This window comes from Anolis carolinensis, chromosome 3, assembly GCF_035594765.1.
Source record: "Anolis carolinensis isolate JA03-04 chromosome 3, rAnoCar3.1.pri, whole genome shotgun sequence".
NCBI classification, from domain to species: Eukaryota; Metazoa; Chordata; class Lepidosauria; order Squamata; family Dactyloidae; genus Anolis; species Anolis carolinensis.
The window spans coordinates 192195002-192215277 of NC_085843.1; positions in this window are offsets into that span (position 1 = coordinate 192195002).

The following is a 20276-nucleotide window of genomic DNA, read 5'->3' on the forward strand; positions in this document are numbered from 1 at the left end:
TGTAGAAGGGGTCTAAGTTAGAAGTATATAAAAAGAGAGTGAAAGGCCCAAGGTCTCTCACAGAGCAATATTATATGTAGGATCCCTCAGGCGATGAGCCATTGAATTCTGCATAGGGCACCATTGTGCTGGTGGATTAGAGTATGCTATCACCATGAACTATATTCCAGTAAGAAAGTGCAAATATTCCAGTGTTCTAGAAAAACATTCTATATATAGTTTGTTATTTTTCTTTAAAAAAAAATGAAAACTTTAAAAAAAAAAACCAAACCCACAGTTTATTAAATCAGGAAACTCATGACACATAAATCTAGTGAAGGAGAAAAGCACATCACATTCTGTCAAACTGACCTATAAATATGTTTTAAAAATTTGCCAACCAAGGCAAAAACAGTGGGATTTCAGATCATTTTCAACTGTCAGAATATTATTAATATTTAACCAAGGAGATGAACGTCAACATTGGATGCAAATAGAATAGAAAAAAAAACAAATTAATAAAACATCAATTTCAAGGCAATCTTTCAAGCATCATCACATACAAGTATAGAACAAAGAGAGTCAAATATTTTTGGTAGAGCAGGATTCTGACAAAATGAAGGTGGAGAATCATGAATAATTAAGTCAACAGCAATAGCTTGACTAGCCTTTTTAAAATAAATAAACAAGTTCAGGTACCATCTGAACCCGTTAGATCCAAAAAATCTGTTTACTACTCTTAATTTCAGATTCAGAAACAAAAAATGCATGCTGCAATTATTTGGCATTAAATTTAGAGATCTGGATTCCTACACACTGGAAAGTACAGCATATTTCAGCAAACTTTTTATTCAAAACTAACTACATATGCATATGTGAAATGAGATAACTGTAAGGTAAGTAATGCATAAGCTCATAATCATAATGGTACTGTTCCATTATCTGGGCGGAGTCCAAAAAGTGACACCAGACAGAGAAGGGTAATCCAATTATGGGAGAGAGGATTTGAAGGAGGAAAATCATTTTCCCAGTTTTTGCTGTTATTCCCCTAAATAGCAGCCCAGGAGCAAGCCATCAGAACAAATGCAATTAAGGCCAAGATCGAAAAATCAGCTGATGACCCAAAATGCAGACACTGCAAGGAAGATGACGAAACCATTGATCATATCCTCAGCTGCTGTAAGAAAGTTGCACAGACAGACTACAAACAGAGGCACAACTATGTGGCCCAAATAATTCATTGGAACTTATGCCTCAAGTACCACCTCCCAGCAGTAAAGAACTGGTGGGATCACAAACCTGAAAAGGTAATGGAAAATGAACACGCAAAGATACTGTGGGACGTCCGAATCCAGACTGACAAAGTTCTGGAACACAACACACCAGACATCACAGTTGTGGAAAAGAAAAAGGTTTGGATCATTGATGTCGCTATACCAGGTGACAGTCACATTGACGAAAAACAACAAGAAAAACTCAGCCGCTATCAGGACCTCAAGATTGAACTTCAAAGACTCTGGCAGAAACCAGTACAGGTGGTCCCAGTGGTGATCGGCACACTAGGTGCCGTGCCAAAAGACCTCAGCTGGCATTTGGAAACAATAGACATTGACAAAATCACAATCTGCCAACTGCAAAAGGCCACCCTACTGGGATCTGTGTGCATCATCCGAAAATACATCACACAGTCCTAAACACTTGGGAAGTGTTCGACTTGTGATTTTGTGATACGAAATCCAGCATATCTATCTTGTTTGCTGTTTCATACAATGTCATTGTGTCAATAATAATAATAATAATAATAATAATAATAATAATAATAATATGTTAAGGCCATTAATGCTTATCAAAGTGATTAATTACAACATTCACAATGGCCTCCAACAGACCACCCTTTCTCCCACCCTGGACCATCCACAGATATATAAACCTTCCTTGCTTAGTTTTTTTCCAATATACTTCATAACCTCTGAGGATACCTGCCATAGATTTGGATAAAACATAAGGAGAGAATACTTCTGGAACATGGCTATATAGTCCAGAAAACACACAACAGCCTAATAATAATAATAATAATAATAATAATAATAATAATAATAATAATAATAATAATAGGAATAAGGAGGAGGAGGAGGAGGAGGAGGAGGAGGAGGAGGAGGAGAAATACACCTTCCAGAGGTCACTTGAAAATTTCTTTCAAAATGTGCACAGGGTTTTTTTTACCTGCTTACACTTTTACTTGATGGTGTCCAGACTTAAAGTTTTATGATTTAATAAGATATTGAGAGAAACTGATAAAATTGATTTGCCTAACATTTTCTCTCTGTTTTGCTGCTGTAGTTTGCTCTGTAAAGGCTTCTGGATGCTGTTTATTTTATCTTTTCCAGGTAGGCACACAGCTCCAGTAGGGTTCGCAATGGCTACAACATTTCCCAGCTTAAGCTTTATTGCATTGTTTATTGCAGACGCACTGCTGCAATCCAATATTCCTCACCCCTGGTTCACTATTTTCCCAATTCCGATGCTGATTCTAAAAACCAGTAGAGAGAGGATGAGAAGGAAAAGCAAGGGACTGGGCAGGCAAAAACAGACTTTGCTCAAAGGAGCTTCTTTGTCACAGGCATTGTTAGCAAAGGAATGCTTGTAGCGTTGCCGCATAACACTACACATATCTATTGAGCAGTCCCCAGAGCTCAGTGCAACTTTTTCATCATCAATGAATAGATCAGAAATTTCCAAACTGTGTGGCATGACAAGTTAGTGTGTTGGCCATAGTATGTAGGTGTGTCATATGAATGTACTCATAACTGACAAAAACCTTGGAAATGTATGTTGTTGTCTTACAAATTAGATATCTTTTAAATATATAAATGAAAAGTTTTCATAAGATATGATGGGTCCCCATATGTTTCATTATTACAATTTATGTATGTTTCTGCATCTCTCATAAGAGGTTGATTTAATGCCCATTTGGTTAGTAAAACTGAATTATTGTGTTGAAAAATGATACATGTCTAAAAAGTGTGTCACCAACATGAAATGCTTTAAAAGCTCTAGAGTAGAGTATTGAAGCTCAATACAGAAGATTGGAGTGTTTGTGGCAGAGGAGATGCTAATTCATAGCCTTGTCTTGATTTAGGGAGCAGAAACTGGAAGGAAAAATAACTGCTGTAGATCATCTCAAAAGCTGTGTAGTTCCCCTTCCTTCTAGGTACCTTGAGGGCTTTTATTCTTGCAGAGAACCTCCCGCAATCTGTCACAAATACACCCCCTTTGCCTTAACATCTGTCAAACATGAACTGGCTCTTGTGGTGTAGTCTTAATTGCCATATTCTCTCCCACTAATGAAATCACGAGACAACACAACAATGTGGGTTAACTATGGGCAACTTTATTATATGTTACCAATCAATATCTGTGTTATCTACCAAACAAGTTTAAGGGCATGAACATAAACTTGAACTTGCCCTTGATCTTGAACTTGAATTTGAACTTACACTTGAATTTGTTATGTAATAAAATTGAGGCAGTGGCCCTCGAAGACCAACTCATCCCCCAACAATGACGAGATACCACAGTCCCTGTAATAGTCATCTGCGATCCAGAAGAAAATGGTTCTAAACTTGCTTCAAAAGTAGGGGGCACTGGCACTTTGTTTCTAAAGTCATTTCTGAATTTTGAAGCAAAAAATTCAAAACTTTCCAAAACTTCTGAATCTTCTTATGTACCTCGTTAATGGCGGATGCACATGCACATTATTGTCAATGGGGAAAATTGAGGGGCTTCTCTCTCTCTCATTTTTGAGCTATCCTAATGAAACCTGCTAAAGTGGTAGAACACATTTAGCACTGTTAGCTCACCAAATCTAAGAACGTTTGACTTATCCTCAGATTTTTGGTGAATTTTCAAAGTTTTTATAAAACATTTTTTAATAATAACAGAAATCTGTTCCTGGTTTGAAAGTGTTATTTCCTGTTTCATTCGGTTGTCTTTACTTTGCAAGTCATTGTTCTATTTCAGATACTTTATTTTTGTGGCTGAAACTTTGTTAAATTGGGGGAGAGAGACGCAACAAACCTTAATGTGCTATTTTTTATAGGACGATGTCCCTTGCGCAAAGACAAAGTTTTGGCAGTGTAATAAAGTTTTGCCATGTTTTTATGACAGAACCAATTAGGAAATGACATTTATCAACCAGGAACAGAAATCATAGCACACCATCAAATCACTCCTGACAGATGGCCATCAGCCTCTGAATAAGGAAATTTGTTACTGGTTTGAAAGTGTTATTTCCTGTTTCATTGGGTTTTCTGGGGCTGAGAGTGTGTGACTTGCCCAAGATCACCCAGTGGGTTACCATGGCTGAGTGGGGAATCAAGCCACAATCATAGTCCAACTCTCAAACCAGTACACTACACCATGCTGTCTTAAAACGGCCCAGTGCTAGCCAGGAGGGAAAATGCTCAGGGCTTGGTTTCTATGGGGGCTTTTAATCCCAATGCTAGCCAGGAGAGAAAACACTCAGGGCTTGGTTTCTATGGGGCTGTTAAGCCCGATGCTAGCCAGGAGAGAAAACGCTCAGGGCTTGGTTTCTATGGGGTTGTTAAGCCAGATGCTAGACAGGAGAGAAAACTCTCTTCCCTTTCTGTCAAGAATAGGGCACTTTCTATGGGGCTGCTAAGCCTGATGCTAGCCAGGAGAGAAAACAGTCAGGGCTTGTTTTGTATGGGGCTGTTAAGCCCGATGCTAGCGAGGAGAGAAAATGCTCAGGGCTTGGTTTCTATGGGGGCTCTTAATCCCGATGCTAGCCAGGAGAGAAAACACTCAGGGCTTGGTTTTTATGGAGCTGTTAAGCCCGTTGCTAGCCAGGAGAGGAAACGCTCAGAGCTTGGTTTCTATGGGGGCTGTAAAGCCCGATGCTAGCCAGGAGAGAAAACTCTCTTCCCTTTCTGCCAAGACTACTGTATTATAACAATCAGCACTGACTGGGCAAGGAGGCAAGCCCAGGCTAGGCTGCTTGTCTCTGCAAACAAAGTTTGGTTGAATTAAAAATGTTTTCACATATATCAGAAGGTATTCCAAGGCCATTAAATAAATGGGCTCCAACGCTTTGAATTGGAAGGTTAATTCCGATGCGCCAAACCACCTCGGAATCCCGTTCGGACCCAAAATAGATCTGATTTTATTACGAGTTACGATGATCTGAGGAAATCGCACATGCCTACCCTGTACGCAACCCACATGTTGCGCTTGATGGGACTGCACTGGTAATCAGGTGGAGACCTCAGTATTGGCATTCATTTTCCTGTAGTGCACACCAATGTGTACCTTACTCTGTTTTACCCATGTGCCACCTAATTATGACCCCCCCTTACCCAATTTGCCATGGATTGAACTGTATAGGGTAAGGGGGAAAAAAACAGCATTGTGTATGTGGGGGGGGGATTCCTACCCGGCCCCTGAAGGTCTCTCCCTTTGCTGGAAGGGAGCAAAACACTTCCCCGCCCCCGCGGTGGGGGTGGGAAAGGGATTTAAGGTGGCAAAATCACAGCAATGCCTGCCCGTTTTGAAGATAAAGGGCAGGGCCCGACTCACCGGGCCCTGCAGATTGCTGGGAAGGGCGCTCCACTCCCTTCCCATCATGGCGGCAGGCGCGGGGGGCTTCTTGTTCCCAGAAGCCCCCTCGGCGCGGCGGGAAGTTTTCCCGCTGCCAGCATCCGCTGGCCAATGGCAGGCCAGCATTGCCGGGCCGCCATTGGTCAGCGCCCCTCAGGGGGCGAGGCCACACCAGGCTCCGCCCCCGAGAGGCCCATCAGCAGCCATTCGGAGGCGAAGGATAAGACCGAGGGCCCCTCAACGAACATCACCTACTTAGGTATTCAATTGGATTCCAGTTTGGGTATATCTCGCCTGCCTGAGGACAAACTGACCAAGCTAAAAGGACTAGTGTGTGAGGCCATCGGCAAGAATAAGATCACCCTCAAGGAATTGCAGGCCATTTTAGGGCACCTCAACTTTGCCTGCAAAGTGGTGTCACCGGGGAGGCCTTTCTGTGCCCGTTTAGCACGGGCCACAGCAGGGATCAGCGCCCCGCATCACCGTATCAGAGTCACGCAAGGAATGCGGGAGGACCTTAGGGTGTGGCTTGAATTTTTGGACAGGTTCAATGGTATCGCCATTTGGCAAGATAGATGGGAGCCGGGGAATGAACTCCAGGTACACTCCGATGCGGCAGGCAGCAGCGGCTTCGGAGTATATCTTCAAGGGCACTGGTGCGCGGCCAGGTGGCCGGACAGTTGGGTGGGAGGTAGCATTCTGCGGGACCTCACCTTCCTTGAGTTTTTTCCCATATTAGTAGCTGTGCGAACCTGGACCGAACAATTCAGGAACAAGAGAGTACGATTTTGGTGTGACAATCAGGCCGTAGTCAGGGTCATCAACAAACAAACATCAAAATCTCCTAGGGTCATGAGGCTTGTAACGTTTTTTGTACTAACTTGCTTGGAAGCTAACATCACTTTCTTAGCCCAATATATTCCAGGTGTTCACAATGAAGTAGCGGATGCATTGTCCCGTTTCCAGGACGACAGGTTTCGGTCGCTAGCACCAGAAGCGGACCTCCAGCCCACCATTTTCCCACAGGAGCTGTGGACCCTTGGAGAGGAGAAGCCTGGTCGGAACTGATGCTAACCATCGCACCCGCGACCAGGAGGGCCTACCGGGCAGCTATGACTACATTCATCAAATTTAGGCTGGAGGCGGGGTACGGCAGCCGGTGGCCAACCAGCGAGGACGAGGTGTTACATTTCATCATACATCAGAAGAGGGCCAACGTCTCAGCGCACACCATGCGACGGCAATTGGCAGGCATTGCCTTCTACAGCAAAGCGGCAGGATGGGGAGATCCATGCAACGACTATCGAACAAGGAAGTTATTAAGAGGATGGAGCAAGCGGGCACCGAAGCAAAAAGATGGAAGACGCCCCCTCTCTTACAACACTCTCAGCAGGCTCATCTCGTCGTTGAAGGGAATCTGCGCTTCACGTTATGAGGTGAAACTTTTCACAGCAGCTTATACCACAGCCTTCTTCGGGGCACTAAGGCTAGGGGAGGTGGTGGCCGACTCCAAGTCCAATGGTTCTGGGAGGGCACTACAGCTCAAGGATGTTTCTATCAGGCGCAATTCACTAGTGATTCGGATCAGGCAATCCAAGACTGATCAAGGGGGAAGGGGGGCATCCCTCAACATACAAGGGTTAGAACCGGGGCGGTTATGTCCAGTTAGGGCACTCTCGGAATTCTTGCACATGCGTAGGTTATCCCCGGGAACGCTGTTCGTCCATCGCAATGGTACCCCTCTATCGAGGTACCAGTTCATGGCAATATTCTGTAGTGCCCTTCGAGGCCTGGGTCTTCCCGCTGCGGAGTACGGAGGACACTCTTTTAGGATAGGAGCAGCCACCACTGCAGCGGTGGGAGGTGTGCCAGTAGACATCATAAAAGCCATGGGGAGGTGGAAATCGGCAGCTTACTCGTCATACATCAGACCTGGCCTTCTCCTGGAGGCTACGAGGTCTGCCGGCCCCTCTCCTCCTTTTCCGCAGGTGCGCCGCCGTGAGTCGAGGAGATCAGGCGACGGGAGAGAGATGTCATCATCCAGCAGCGGTCGGTCGGGGGGGACCGAGCGCCGTGGCCGCCAAAGGACAGCGAAATTACCCCCTGAGCACTGGACGGACTGATGAGGACTCGCGCATCAGGCTGCGAGGCGGGATAGGACTCAGGTCGTCGCTCAGCTGCATGGCAGCGCTTAGTGGCCCACCGTTTGGGCAATCGGTATCCATGCCGAGGACCGTTGTCAGTTGGACACATCGTTATTCATGTTATGGTTTTTTGTTGGCTACGGAAGGTAGGGTTGGCGGCAAGGAGAGTGGGGGCCCCCACCCTCCTTTTGTGGCGTGTGGCATGGGTCTCGGATCTCGTAAAATACTCCGCCCCCCCCTTTTCATTGGCATCAGGGGGGAGGGGATATTTTAGATACCACCAGGTGGCGCCGGAGACCGACTACCGGGCCAGGTGTCGGTTGCGCCGTGACTCGTCTGGATCAGGCAGCAATGGGCTGTCAGATCATTGATCCGGGACCCATGCAGGGCAGCCAACCCTTCATTCTGTAACCAATAAAATGTTGTGGCCAGTTTACCCAAACCGTTAATGTGTCTGTGTGCTTATTGTTCAACATCGCCCTGGAAGAGGCAGTCGACCATGCCCAAGCAAACTGTCTTCTCCACATTCTTCTATGACTCCTGAATGACTCCCTGAGATCCATCCTGTTTATAGAGGTTTAGGAAAGTATTCAGTTTTACCATGTTCATTCTTGTTCTTTTTTAATGGACACCCAATGAGAAGTTTTTTCTTTATTCCTATTTTTGCCAAGGATTAAGAATGATATCATGAGTGACTTGCTTATCACAGGATTACTGGCTGAGATGAAATGAGATTAGTTCTGCCTAATTCAGATCTAATACTTTATCTACTCTTAATACATTTAATTGAAAGCATCTTGCAAATGTAATGATTGAGTGCGCAGTGATGAGTTTGGCATGGAAGACTTCCTGATACATTTTGATCTTTTTTTCCAGTTTCAAATCATAAGTATACATGGCTATGACTGCACTCAAGGAATTCATTCTGTCTTCATGAATGGTAGACATTTTATTTTAAAAAATTAGAGGAATTTAATCTAAATGCATCTGCCAGATGAATGAGCTGTAGTAAAAAAGAGATTTGACTTATTGCCTGTATGAACTCTATAGGTATTAGAGGACTCGTGGAAGTGAATGATATTAGCTGGACCCAGCACACAGGAATGTACAATTATTATTATTCATATTATTATACAATAATACTCCACAGTAAACCTGTTTATACTGCTCTGTGGTTTTCAACAGACGGTATGTCGGATTTCATTTGAAAGATTGCACTCCTTTAAGTCCTTCTTTCACAAAGCTGTAAAAAGTTGACTTTGGGGGGATTACAGCTTGATCATTGATTAAATAACTAACCATTTGCTGCCTTTTCATGGTGTCTGAGGTCTTGATTACATTTTGAAAAGGTGATGCCTATAAATCTCTGAGCAGGGAGGGTTGGAATTACAGTATGTGAGAGGGAGGAGAAGGGGAAAAAGAGGGAGAATATATATGAGCATTTTGGTGAATGTTTGAGAATGGGAAGTGACTGATACAGGTCAACAGTAGGATCGTTCTACTATTTGGGGCTATGGCATCACAGACATCACATATGTGGCCATTATCAATATTGTAACTATTTTTATTTATACCCGACTTTTTACACCAAACCAGGATTAAGGTGCCTTACAAATTAAGAGGTTCAATATAGTGAAAGCATGTCCTGAAACCCAATATTTAAATGAAATTATACTCTATAAACAGTTTAAAAATTAAAATTCAAAATGTTCAAAAAAAAAGTTTCAAAACAGTACAGCGCATGATTGCAAACTTTTATTAAAGATCCTTCATTCTCAAACACCTGTCCCAATTTAAAAATACCACTAGATTTGCCTTTGCACTACCATTGCAGCTTAAGAAAGGTAAAGGTAAAGGTTTCCCCTGACGTTAAGTCCAGTCATGTCTGACTCTGGGGGTTGATGCTCATCTCCATTTCTAAGCCGAAGAGCTGGCGTTGTCCATAGACACCTCCAAGGTCATGTGGCCGGCATGACTGCATGGAGCGCTGTTACTTCCCGCCGGAGCGGTACCTATTGATCTACCCACATTGTCATGTTTTCGAACTGCTAGGTTGGCAGAAGCTGGAGCTAACAGCGGGCGCTCACTCCGCTCCTGGGATTTGAACCTGCGACCTGCAGCTTAAGAATCAAAGTATAAATACTTTCTGTGTGTGCCCCCCAGCACTCACATTATTTGATAAAATTATTTCTTCCTCACAAACTATAATAATCAGCCCTGGTTCTATTCTACCTCCCTTTTGTGATCAGTTTCATTAGGCAGCATAGATTTCTAATAAAAAGAACACATTACTACTGGCTCAAAGCATATATTTTATTTATTTATTTTCTTACTGTATTTTTATCTTATCTTTCTTCCAACATAGGGACTTAGGGTGGCTCAGAGCCTTCCACATTCACTGGGGTTAGGGGTACAACACCCCTGTGAAAGTGAAAAACTGTGAAGAAATTGCATTTTTTTTTACCTGAAAGAACACCTCTGTAGGAATTTAGGTCCTCCAGCATGACTCTATGGTCAATTTCTATTGGAAGGTGACTACAAAACCTCACTGGAGGACCTAGGGATTCTTATGATCTCTTCACAGACACTGCTTGAATCACCAAGTATCGTCACAGATTGTGACAATCCAGGCAGTGCCTACCCAGGGGGTGTAGGGACCTGTTGCACCACAATGTCCCAACTTCCCCCCACCTGATCACACAGAGAAGCATCAAGAAGCAGTCTGTCTCCATGGATTCCTATCGAAAGATGGGGTGCCTCCCGTCTTTTGCCACCGGCTATGTTTTTGGCGGTGGCAGGGGTTTTTTTTTGGTTTTTTTTTTTTGGTTTTTTGTTTGTTTGTTTGTTTGTTTTGCAGTTTTGCCCCAGAGCTGCCCCAGAAGTACTTCTTTGAGGTGTGATGGGTGCTGTCGGGCCCTGTGGCAAAACTGCTAAAAACCCATTGCTGCCACTGAAAAATAGCCTGTATGAAGCGGTCCCTGGATTATATTCTCTGTAGAAATCTCTAGGTCCTCCAGCATTACAGGAGGAAGTTGACAATAGACTATGGCTTTCTAGAGAGAATATTTTCAATCAAATCCGTAAATAATCAAATCTGCAAGTCAAAACCACAAATGTGGAAGAGTGACTCAGTACTAGACTTTTCCATGGATCTAATCCCCCCACCAAAAAAAAGAAGATACTGCACAGAGAATGTCTTTTAAATTCAAACCGAACAAAACAAATAGAGAAGATAAACAAACAATACCAGTCAAACTACTGGAGATCACTCATCAAATTTTAAATTTCTATAAATAAGTCATTCCTTGCCTGTTCTGCCTCAAACTCCCTCAGAATCATCTTAAAGCAACTTTTATTACAATTCCAAGTTTCAGATCAATCTTGTTGAGCCATTTCAGAACAAACCCGTAGAATCCAGCACTCACCGCTTTTAATAATAGCAAAATGTGATTCATTCAGCTCAGTCTTCACAAAGGGGTAACCTCTGTGGTTCATAATTCTGCAAAGTAACAGAAAACAAGATATATGTCATTGACTTACAAAATCAACGGAAGTATAGCTCAGTAGATGCTTTGAAGGTAACCAAGGTCTTCAGTTGCTGATGTGAAAAGCATTCACACTATAGAATTATAGCAGCATTTCCCCATTTTACCTGCCAACCTATCATATCCTAGGGCTGGCTGTTTAGGGAGAACATTTATCTCACCTTAGATTCCATTATATTGAGCCATGGCAGTTCGAGTGGAATCATAGTGCTATAATTCTGTAGTGTGAATGGGCTCCAGGTGATGAAAATACTTCTGTTCTAATCCCTTGACTTCACAACCATTGAAAGCAGACTCAATAGGACAATTATCAGGCTCAGGGTTAAGACCAACTTTATGTGTTAAATACCCGACTTGGTGGTGGGCATGAAATAATTGAATCCTAAGAATAATTTAATATCTATCTATTAGGCTTGATCGATCCATGAAAAATTTGATTCTAAACTCGTTTCAAAACTAGAGGGGGCAGTTTTTCGTTTTTGTTGCTAATAACGAATTTGGCCCCCAAAATTTTTCGAAATTAACGAAAATTCGTTATTTTCTAAATTAATTCGTTAATGGCGGACGCGCATGCGCGGTGGCCCAAAAACAGCCCGAAGGGGGGGGGACTTAGGGGGCTCTCCCGCCCTCATTTTTTGAGTGATCTTCTTCAAACTTGGTACAGTGGTAGAACACATTTAACACTGATAGCTCACCAAAATGTGGAACGTTTCCCTTATCCTCTGATTTTTGGCAAATTTTCATAGCTTTTATAATAAACCTTTTTTTAATAATTGCAGTAATCTGTTCCTGGTTTGAAAGTCTTATTTCCTGTTAAATTGGGTTGTCTTTACTGTGAAAGTCATTGTTCTACTTCAGAAACTTTGTTTTTGTGGCTGAAACTTTGTTAAATTGGTGTGTGTGTGATATATATTGTGTATATATATATATATATATATATATATAGTCCCTGCTTGTGTGTGTGTGTGTGTGTGTGTGTGTGTGTGTGTGTGTAGGTAAAGGTAAAGGTATCCCTTGACGTTAAGTTCAGTCATGTCTGACTCTGGGGGTTGGTGCTCATCTCCATTTCTAAGCCCAAGAGCCAGTGTTGTCCATAGACACCTCCAAGGTCATGTGGCCGGCATGACTACATGGAGTGCCATTACCTTCCCAGAAACACCCAGAAAATGGGAATTCCAGACAGGAAACAATCAGGGCCAGCTAATACCTCCCAACAAAGGATTCCCCCAGGTAGGAAGCAGCCAGGCTTTGAAGCTGCAAGGCTATTCAATGCTAATCAAGGTGACCAATTGCAACATTCACACTTGCCTCCCACAGACAAGAGTTCTTTCTCCCACCCTGGACCTTCCACAGATATATAAACCCCACTTGCCTAGCTTCGCACAGACGTCAAAACCTCTATGTCTGCCACAGATGTGGGTGAAACGTCAGGAGAGAATGCTTCTGGCACATGGCCATAGAGCCTGGAATACATACCACAACAGTGTGATCCCGGCCATGAAAGCTTTCGACAACACAACCACAGTATCCATTCAAGTTCATGTAGCGTGGTATGGACTGGAGACCTGTATTGGGGGGAGGGAGGGTGCGAATCTGGGCCCCTGGGAGCAGCCGAGGACGGGCCTGGCCCACACCCCCTCGCATCCCGGGCCTCTTCCTTCCTCTTCCTTTTGTTATTTAAACTATATATTGTGAAATTATGGTGTGTTTTTTTTCATGCGTGTTCTGTGTTCAAGATAGGGAGACCAAAGAGGAAAAGCAAGGGAGGGACGGAGGCCCCAACACTTCCGGCTCCCATGCGAACTCCCCCCTTGTGTGCCTTGGAGGGTGGAGCATGCGCACTGGCTCTCCCTTTCTCTATGGCTCTTTTCAGGTCGCTTGGGAACCCGAAGTGCCTCCTCCCTTTGCCTTTGTGTCCAAGAAGGAGAGAAGGACGTTGCAAGGTTTGCATTGAGGGTGTTTCTCTGGTGGGTTTGGCTTGGAAGGGGGCTCATTAAGGCCCAATTAATTAATGCACTGAGCTGAGGCGAGGCGGCGGCGGCGGCCATTTCCCCCCTCCGTCTTCCTCCTCCTCCTCGGCCTCCTTCTCCCTCTCCCCCTCCCATTGGCTGAGCCTCCCATTGGCTGAGGGGCAAAAGGAAAGGAGTTTGGGTGCTTTGCAAAAGCTCTTTTTTCTTAACGAAAAAAACGAAGAAATTAGAAAAAACGGCCTCTCGCGATTCGAAACTGCGATATCCAGACGTGTGGACAACCAAGGTTCGATATTGCTTCAAAACAATCGAAAATAACGAATCAATAACGGTAAACGGGGAAAACGAATTATTTGAGCAAGCCTACTATCTATCTAAGTATCTATGGCCTGGGATGTCTGTATAGATACTATTCTGTTTAGTATCTCTTCTGACAATAATTTGTGTAAGTTGAGTGGCGGAGCCTGTATAACTGAATAAATCCATTTCCTTTCTGAAATGCAAAGAAATGTGTGTCTCTTAATAAGTAAGGATCTCAATAATGTGCAATAATTTTCCAATCCTCCCACCTTTTATGGAGGAAACTGTTTTTTTCCAGTTAGGGCTTTTGTTACTAGAGCATGACCAGGAATTGATAGCAGGTAGCAAATCTCCTAGCAACTCATCATCTAAGGCTACAAAATAACATTATGGAAGTAATTACAAAGGTTCAAAGTAGAATGCTTTGAACAGGAATTGGGTTGCTTCAAGGAAAAAACATGAAGAAAAAGATTACACACAGGTCATATCTTAAGAAAATGACATACACAATATAGCAATATCCAAATTATTTTACAAGGGGATATTCTTTTACAAGGGGATATTCAACATGTAGTATGCTAGTCAGTTCTCTTTCTTTGACATGCAAATAATCCATAGGATTCTGCAGCATCTGCTGGTCACATTCATGCATTGCTAGATGTATGCTTAAAATATGTAATGTATTTCTTTAGCTGGACATAGATATGCATGTTGTTGAATGTTTAGACTGCCAATACTATAGCAGAAAACATATTTATACCATTTGCCATGTGAGAAGCTTTGAGATATGTGAAGATAACTTTCATGTTGCCTCTCACTATCTTGGCTTATGTTCTCTGCTCCAGTTTTCCTGGAAACTGATACAGTACTCCAGGTGAAAACTGGCCAGATCAGTAATATTACTTGCCTTAATGCGGTCCTTATATTTCTGTTAAGGGAAAGTAGACTTGTCTAATCACAGAATCATAGAGTTGGAAGAGACCTCATGGGCCATCTAGTCCAACCCCTTGCCAAGAAGCAGGAAATCGCATTCAAAGCTTCATATACAACTGTATCAGACTGTTGACTCATGCTTGTGCTCTACTTGTTTAGCTTATGGTGTATTATATAGTATTTGTGGACATAATATTTGTTGACTAAATGTAATCCACTTTTCATTTTTCTTCAGTTGCTGAGAAACCATTCACAAGCACTTTCTAAATTCAGTTTGTCAATCAGCTACAATATCTCCTAATCTACCAAGACGGTATTTAATTTTTTTTTAAACCATATTTTTGAGAACCAAAACCAGCATTATTTTATGAATGCTCACAGAGACAGAGATTTATGGTCTATCCTAGATGTGTTGCAGGTATCAATGTAAAGTTACTCTGGTGGTGTTTGTCCAGCTCTTTTTTTTTCTTTTTAAAGATGGTGTGCAGGGAATTCACGTGAAAGACAGGACAGTAGATTCTGGACAGGCAGGTGGAAAAATCTGGCAGAGTTATTTATTTTTATTTATTTACCGTATTTATTTTCCGCCCTTCTCACCCCGAAGGGGACTCAGGGCGGATCACATTGCACACATATAAGGCAAACATTGAATGCCTTAACATAGAACAGAGACAGAGACAAATGCAGGCTCCGAGCTGGCCTCGAACTCATGACCTCTTGGTCAGAGTGATTTGTTGCAGCTGGCAGCTGGCTACTCACCAGCCTGTGGATCCTCAAATCCCTTTAGGTACAATGGTACAAGGAAATTGTGTCCTTTGTATAAAATGGCAAAATCAAGCTTTGTCTTTTGGAATTACTATTTTTTTTAAAAAACATTTTCAAGCTGTGGATGGTTGAATCTGTCCACACAGAATCCATGTATACAGAGGGCCGACTGTAACTACAGCTTTGTTGAGATGACAGATTTCTACTTGGGCAGCAGTCTCTCATCTCTACCATATGTTGAAGGCACCTGAATTTAGTGATCCTGTAGTTGTTGAAATATTTTGATCTTGTAAAGCAAAAAATCATTAGAAAACAAACTCTACCACACACAGCCTGTGGACCATATGTATAGATCCTATGAGAGTTATTATCAGACAGCATTTCCTTTAAAATGCATAACTTATGACACAGAAAAAAATGCATTGTGACTGCACTATTCTCTACATGAATCTCATACAATTTCTTTAAAATTCTGTAGGGTATAGATGAAAATGTGATAAAAAATAGTAGCACAATGGTGACGAGTGTAGAAACCAAGTCCTGTAAGGAATGGTTGAAAGAAATGAGGTATGTTTAGCCTGAAGGAGAAAAAAAAATGAACGTGTGACATGACAGCTGTCACCAAATATCTGAAAGGCTACCATGCAGAAAGTGGAAAAGGTTTGTTTCTCTGCTGTTCTAGAGGACAGAACTCAGAAAGGTGCTTGGGGAGAAACTAAAGAAACCTGTTTCAGTTACACAATAGGACAAACATTCACCGGCAGCAGTTATTTGGCACTGGGGTAGCCTTTCTCATGATGTGCTCCCTTTGGAAAAAATTAAGCAGAAGCAGAATGACCATATGTCAGAGATGCTCTAGCTACATCTTATTCTGCAGTCCCCAGCCTTTAGAAGGATATTGGAAAAAAATGTTCAAAAATGTCTTCCAACTCTGCTCCTGGAATAATTTCCCATGCCATACATGCATATGTAGAAATACAAGTTGAAAATAGCTCATCCAGAATTCCAAGATCCAAAGTTGTCCATGTTGATGGCTGAGAAAGTGACACCTTTGCTTTCTGATGTTTGTTTCATGTGCTAAATTATTTTTAAAATATATGTGTTTACAAGGTATATATGAAACATAAATATGGAATTTGTTTCCAAAAGATACCAAATACAAAATTGAAAAATGTGTTATCGGTGGCAGCACATTATTGGTGACAGGTAAAATATTATGTACAGATCAAAACTGTCAAAACGTATCAGATCACTTGGGTACAGTTATAGCAAATGAATTCATATCTTCAACACGTTTTTTCAGTTCCTGTAAAATTTGTTTGGATGTATTTGGTGCCTTTTGGAAACAAGCTCTACAAATGAATTTTGTATTTAGACTTGGATACTGTCTCTGAGATATCTCATTATGTACATCTGAATATTCCAAAATCTGAAAAGGAAACTGGAATATGAAACACTTCTAATTCCAAGCCTTTAGCTTGGGAGTGTGAGTATGTTATTGTCATTTTATACTTTTGATATTAGTGAAGCAGTTGTGGCATTAAATGTTTGCCGTTTATATGTACGAGGGTTGAATGAAAAGCAATGCCTCCACCTTAGTTACTTTGGTTTGAATGCAAATATTTTAATAAATCGAACGCAGAAATAATCCTTAGAATGTGCTCTTTAACTACGACTATTCACTTTTCCACATAATCACCAGACAATTGGATAAATTTCTGCCAAAGATGAACAAGTTTTTTGAAGCTGTCACGGAAGAAGTCGACACTCTGTTTCTGCAACCAGCATCTCACAGGACCCATCGTGCATAGATCTTCGGATAGCCAAGCAAAGCAATAATGTGACCCACATGTTCTTGTGAAATGCCGATTATGCTTGAAATTTCTCTCTGAGTGGTGCGACGATCGTCCTGAATCAATCTGTCAACTTTTTGCTTGTGAAACTCGGTAGTCACTGTGACAGGACGTCCAACTCTTTGTTTGTCACGCAAGTCAGATATTCCCACCTCAACATCTTTAAACTTACTTGCCCAATGATTCACAGTACTCACATCAACACAATCACCATAAACAGCTTGCATCCTCTGATGAATCTCCTTTGGGGTGACACCTTCTACTGTCAAGAATTCAGTGACTGCACGTTGCTTAATTCGCATTGACAGACTGTCTGCACAGAGTTCCATACTTCACACTTTAACAACACAACCATTAAATGCTAAGACTTCCCACAAAATGGAACTGTAGAGGAGAGACTACTGAACAAGTCAGTACCTGCTGCTTACGAGTACTGCCATCTGTTGAGGAGTTACTAAGGTGGAGGCATTGGTTTTTATTCAACCCTCATATGTTAATCACCCTGAGTCACTCTAGGTCTAGAAATAAAGTTATTATTATTATTATTATTATTATTATTATTATTATTATTATTGACACAAAGACACAGTATGACACAGCAAACGAGATATAGATGCTGGATCTCGTATCACAAAATCACAAGTCCAACACTTCCCAAGCATTTAGGAATGTGTGATGTATTTTCAGATGATGCGCACAGATCCCAGTAAGGTGGCCTTTTGCAGTTCACAGATCATAATTTTGTCAATGTTTATTGTTTCCAAATGCCGGCTGAGATCCCAATCACCACTGGGACCACCTGTACTTGTTTATGTCAGAGCCTTTGCAGTTCGATCTTGAGGTCTTGGTAACGATTGAATTTTTCTTGTTGTTTTTCATCAATTTGACTGTCACCTGGTATGGTGACATCAGTAATCCAAACATTTTTCTTTTCCACAACCATGAGGTCTGGTGTATTGTGTTCCAGAACTTTATCAGTCTGGATTCGAAAGACCCACAGTATTTTTATGTGTTCATTTTCCAATACCTTTGCAGGTTTGTGATCCCACCAGTTCTTTATTACTGGCAGATGGTACTTGTGACATAAATTCCAGTGAATCATTTGGATCACATAGTTGTGCCTCTGTTTGTAGTCCGTCTGTGCGATTTTTTTTACAGCAGCTGAGGATATGATCAATGGTTTCGTCAGCTTCCTTGCACAGTCTAGATTTTGAGTCATCAGCTGATGATGACGATGATGATGATGATTATTATTAATAATAATATTTAGGATAATAGATACTCAATCTGTAATCCCACATGATTTAAACTAGAGTCTGCTGTAAAAGTACAGTTGAGCCTCCATTTTCATGGTGATTCAGGCACAGCCCACACACTCACTCTTCCTACCTTTTTTTCTCTTCCAGTTACTGAACATGACCTGTTTCACCTGAGCAAGGAAGAAACATGGCGCATTTCTTTTTCTACCTGCCCCATTGTTTATTTCCAATAGAAAAAGGGGGTCACCAATGCAAAACAGATTAATACAACATGCAGGAAGGAGTCTGTGTGACATGATCCCCCTCTTCTTCCTGTTGTGGTGTATGTCTGTTTCACCTGAGTAAATGAAGGGAGAAACTTGGTACCTTTTTGTTTGTCTGCCTGACTGCTTTCTCTACCCTCCTTTCTCTACTCTGAAGGGTACTCAAGGCGGCTTACATATGGTAACCATTAGATGCCTTAAAATACATACAAACGGAGACTTAAAATCAATTAAGTTTAAAATGAATACATATTAAACATTTAAAACATTACATTCAATATTAAAATCACATCATCCAAAAATCATAGTCCAATTCCGTCATCAATTATCCATAATTCCAAGTCTATTATTGCACTGTACTAATCACCGAAAGCCGGGTCCTAGAGCCAAGTTTTTTCTTTGCGGTCTCCATCAGTAGTAGGGTTGCCATAAGTCAAAAGGTACAAAGTATTGCAGGCAAAAAGTTTTCATTTTTATAATGAAGGGAACTCTTTGAGGGGAAAATGGGATTGTTTGGGGGCAAAGAATGCTTTTCAGTTGATGACAAAATATTGTGGGGTGTGCCTACAGTACAGGGTTATTATGGTATGTATCATTCTCTAAATTAGGTAATTCTTTGGATTGTTATTTCACATTTGCTTTCATCTCCACAATTCCTTGGTTTTAAAAGCAAGTATTGTTTTTTCATGGTTCCCAGGTGGAGAAAATTGGCATTTATTAAAATGCTGTAAATAAAACCAGCCATAAAAATGCTGCCAGTGTGTCCAGGGATTCATTCCTTGATCTGTTGTGCTGCCAAAAAGGGTCATTAGAGCTCCATGCATACTGAAAGTGTGTAACTGTGGCTGCTAAAACTGAAGGGACTCTCAGTTCTGACCTTGGAAAATACTCCCACTTTTCTTGAGAATTTCCTTGACTAAAAGAACATCACCATTCCAACTTACTTCCCTAAACTAAGAAAACGGAAACTGTCTAGGGCAAAAATATCAAAAGACATTTTCAGGAAGCTTGGAAAATATTTTATCAGCTATGACTAGTCCTGACAAATTGACATTTGGAGACTGATCTGGTCTTAAATATTTCAGTCTCTTGACTGAAAGGGAACTAACTAACAGCTGAAGGTACCTTATGGCCTGAATACTGTTATTACTTCCAAACAGAATGGATCTATTGAATCAATGAGATTTATTTAGATGTTGCCTCGCACTTTAACTGTTAATTTAATCAATCTCCTCTAGTCTGAATAAAACTCAATAAAACTAGGCTTCCATCTGCTGTCCTCTCCCATTTCCTTTGTGAATTTTCATGATGACAATTCTGCTGCTATGGTTGGTCCAAGTTTATGGGAATACTCCAGTCAAGAGGTTCAAAAGTTACTTTAAAAAAGCTATTTTTTCCCATTACTCACCATGATATTTAAAAAGTATTCTATTGCCATTCCTTTTTACAGTATTAAATAAGTTACTTGTTGCATTACTTGCTGCTTTGCTCATTTGCTACTGTGAAGAAACTGGACCCTGCTTAGAATCCACAGGTCTCTATTTTGCCCCATATCCTGGTTTGGAGGGTTTTTCAGCTACTGGAGCCAATTTTGGTGCTGTGGAGGCAATAGGGTGGAAGGCGAATAGGTCCCAAATCCCAATTCTACA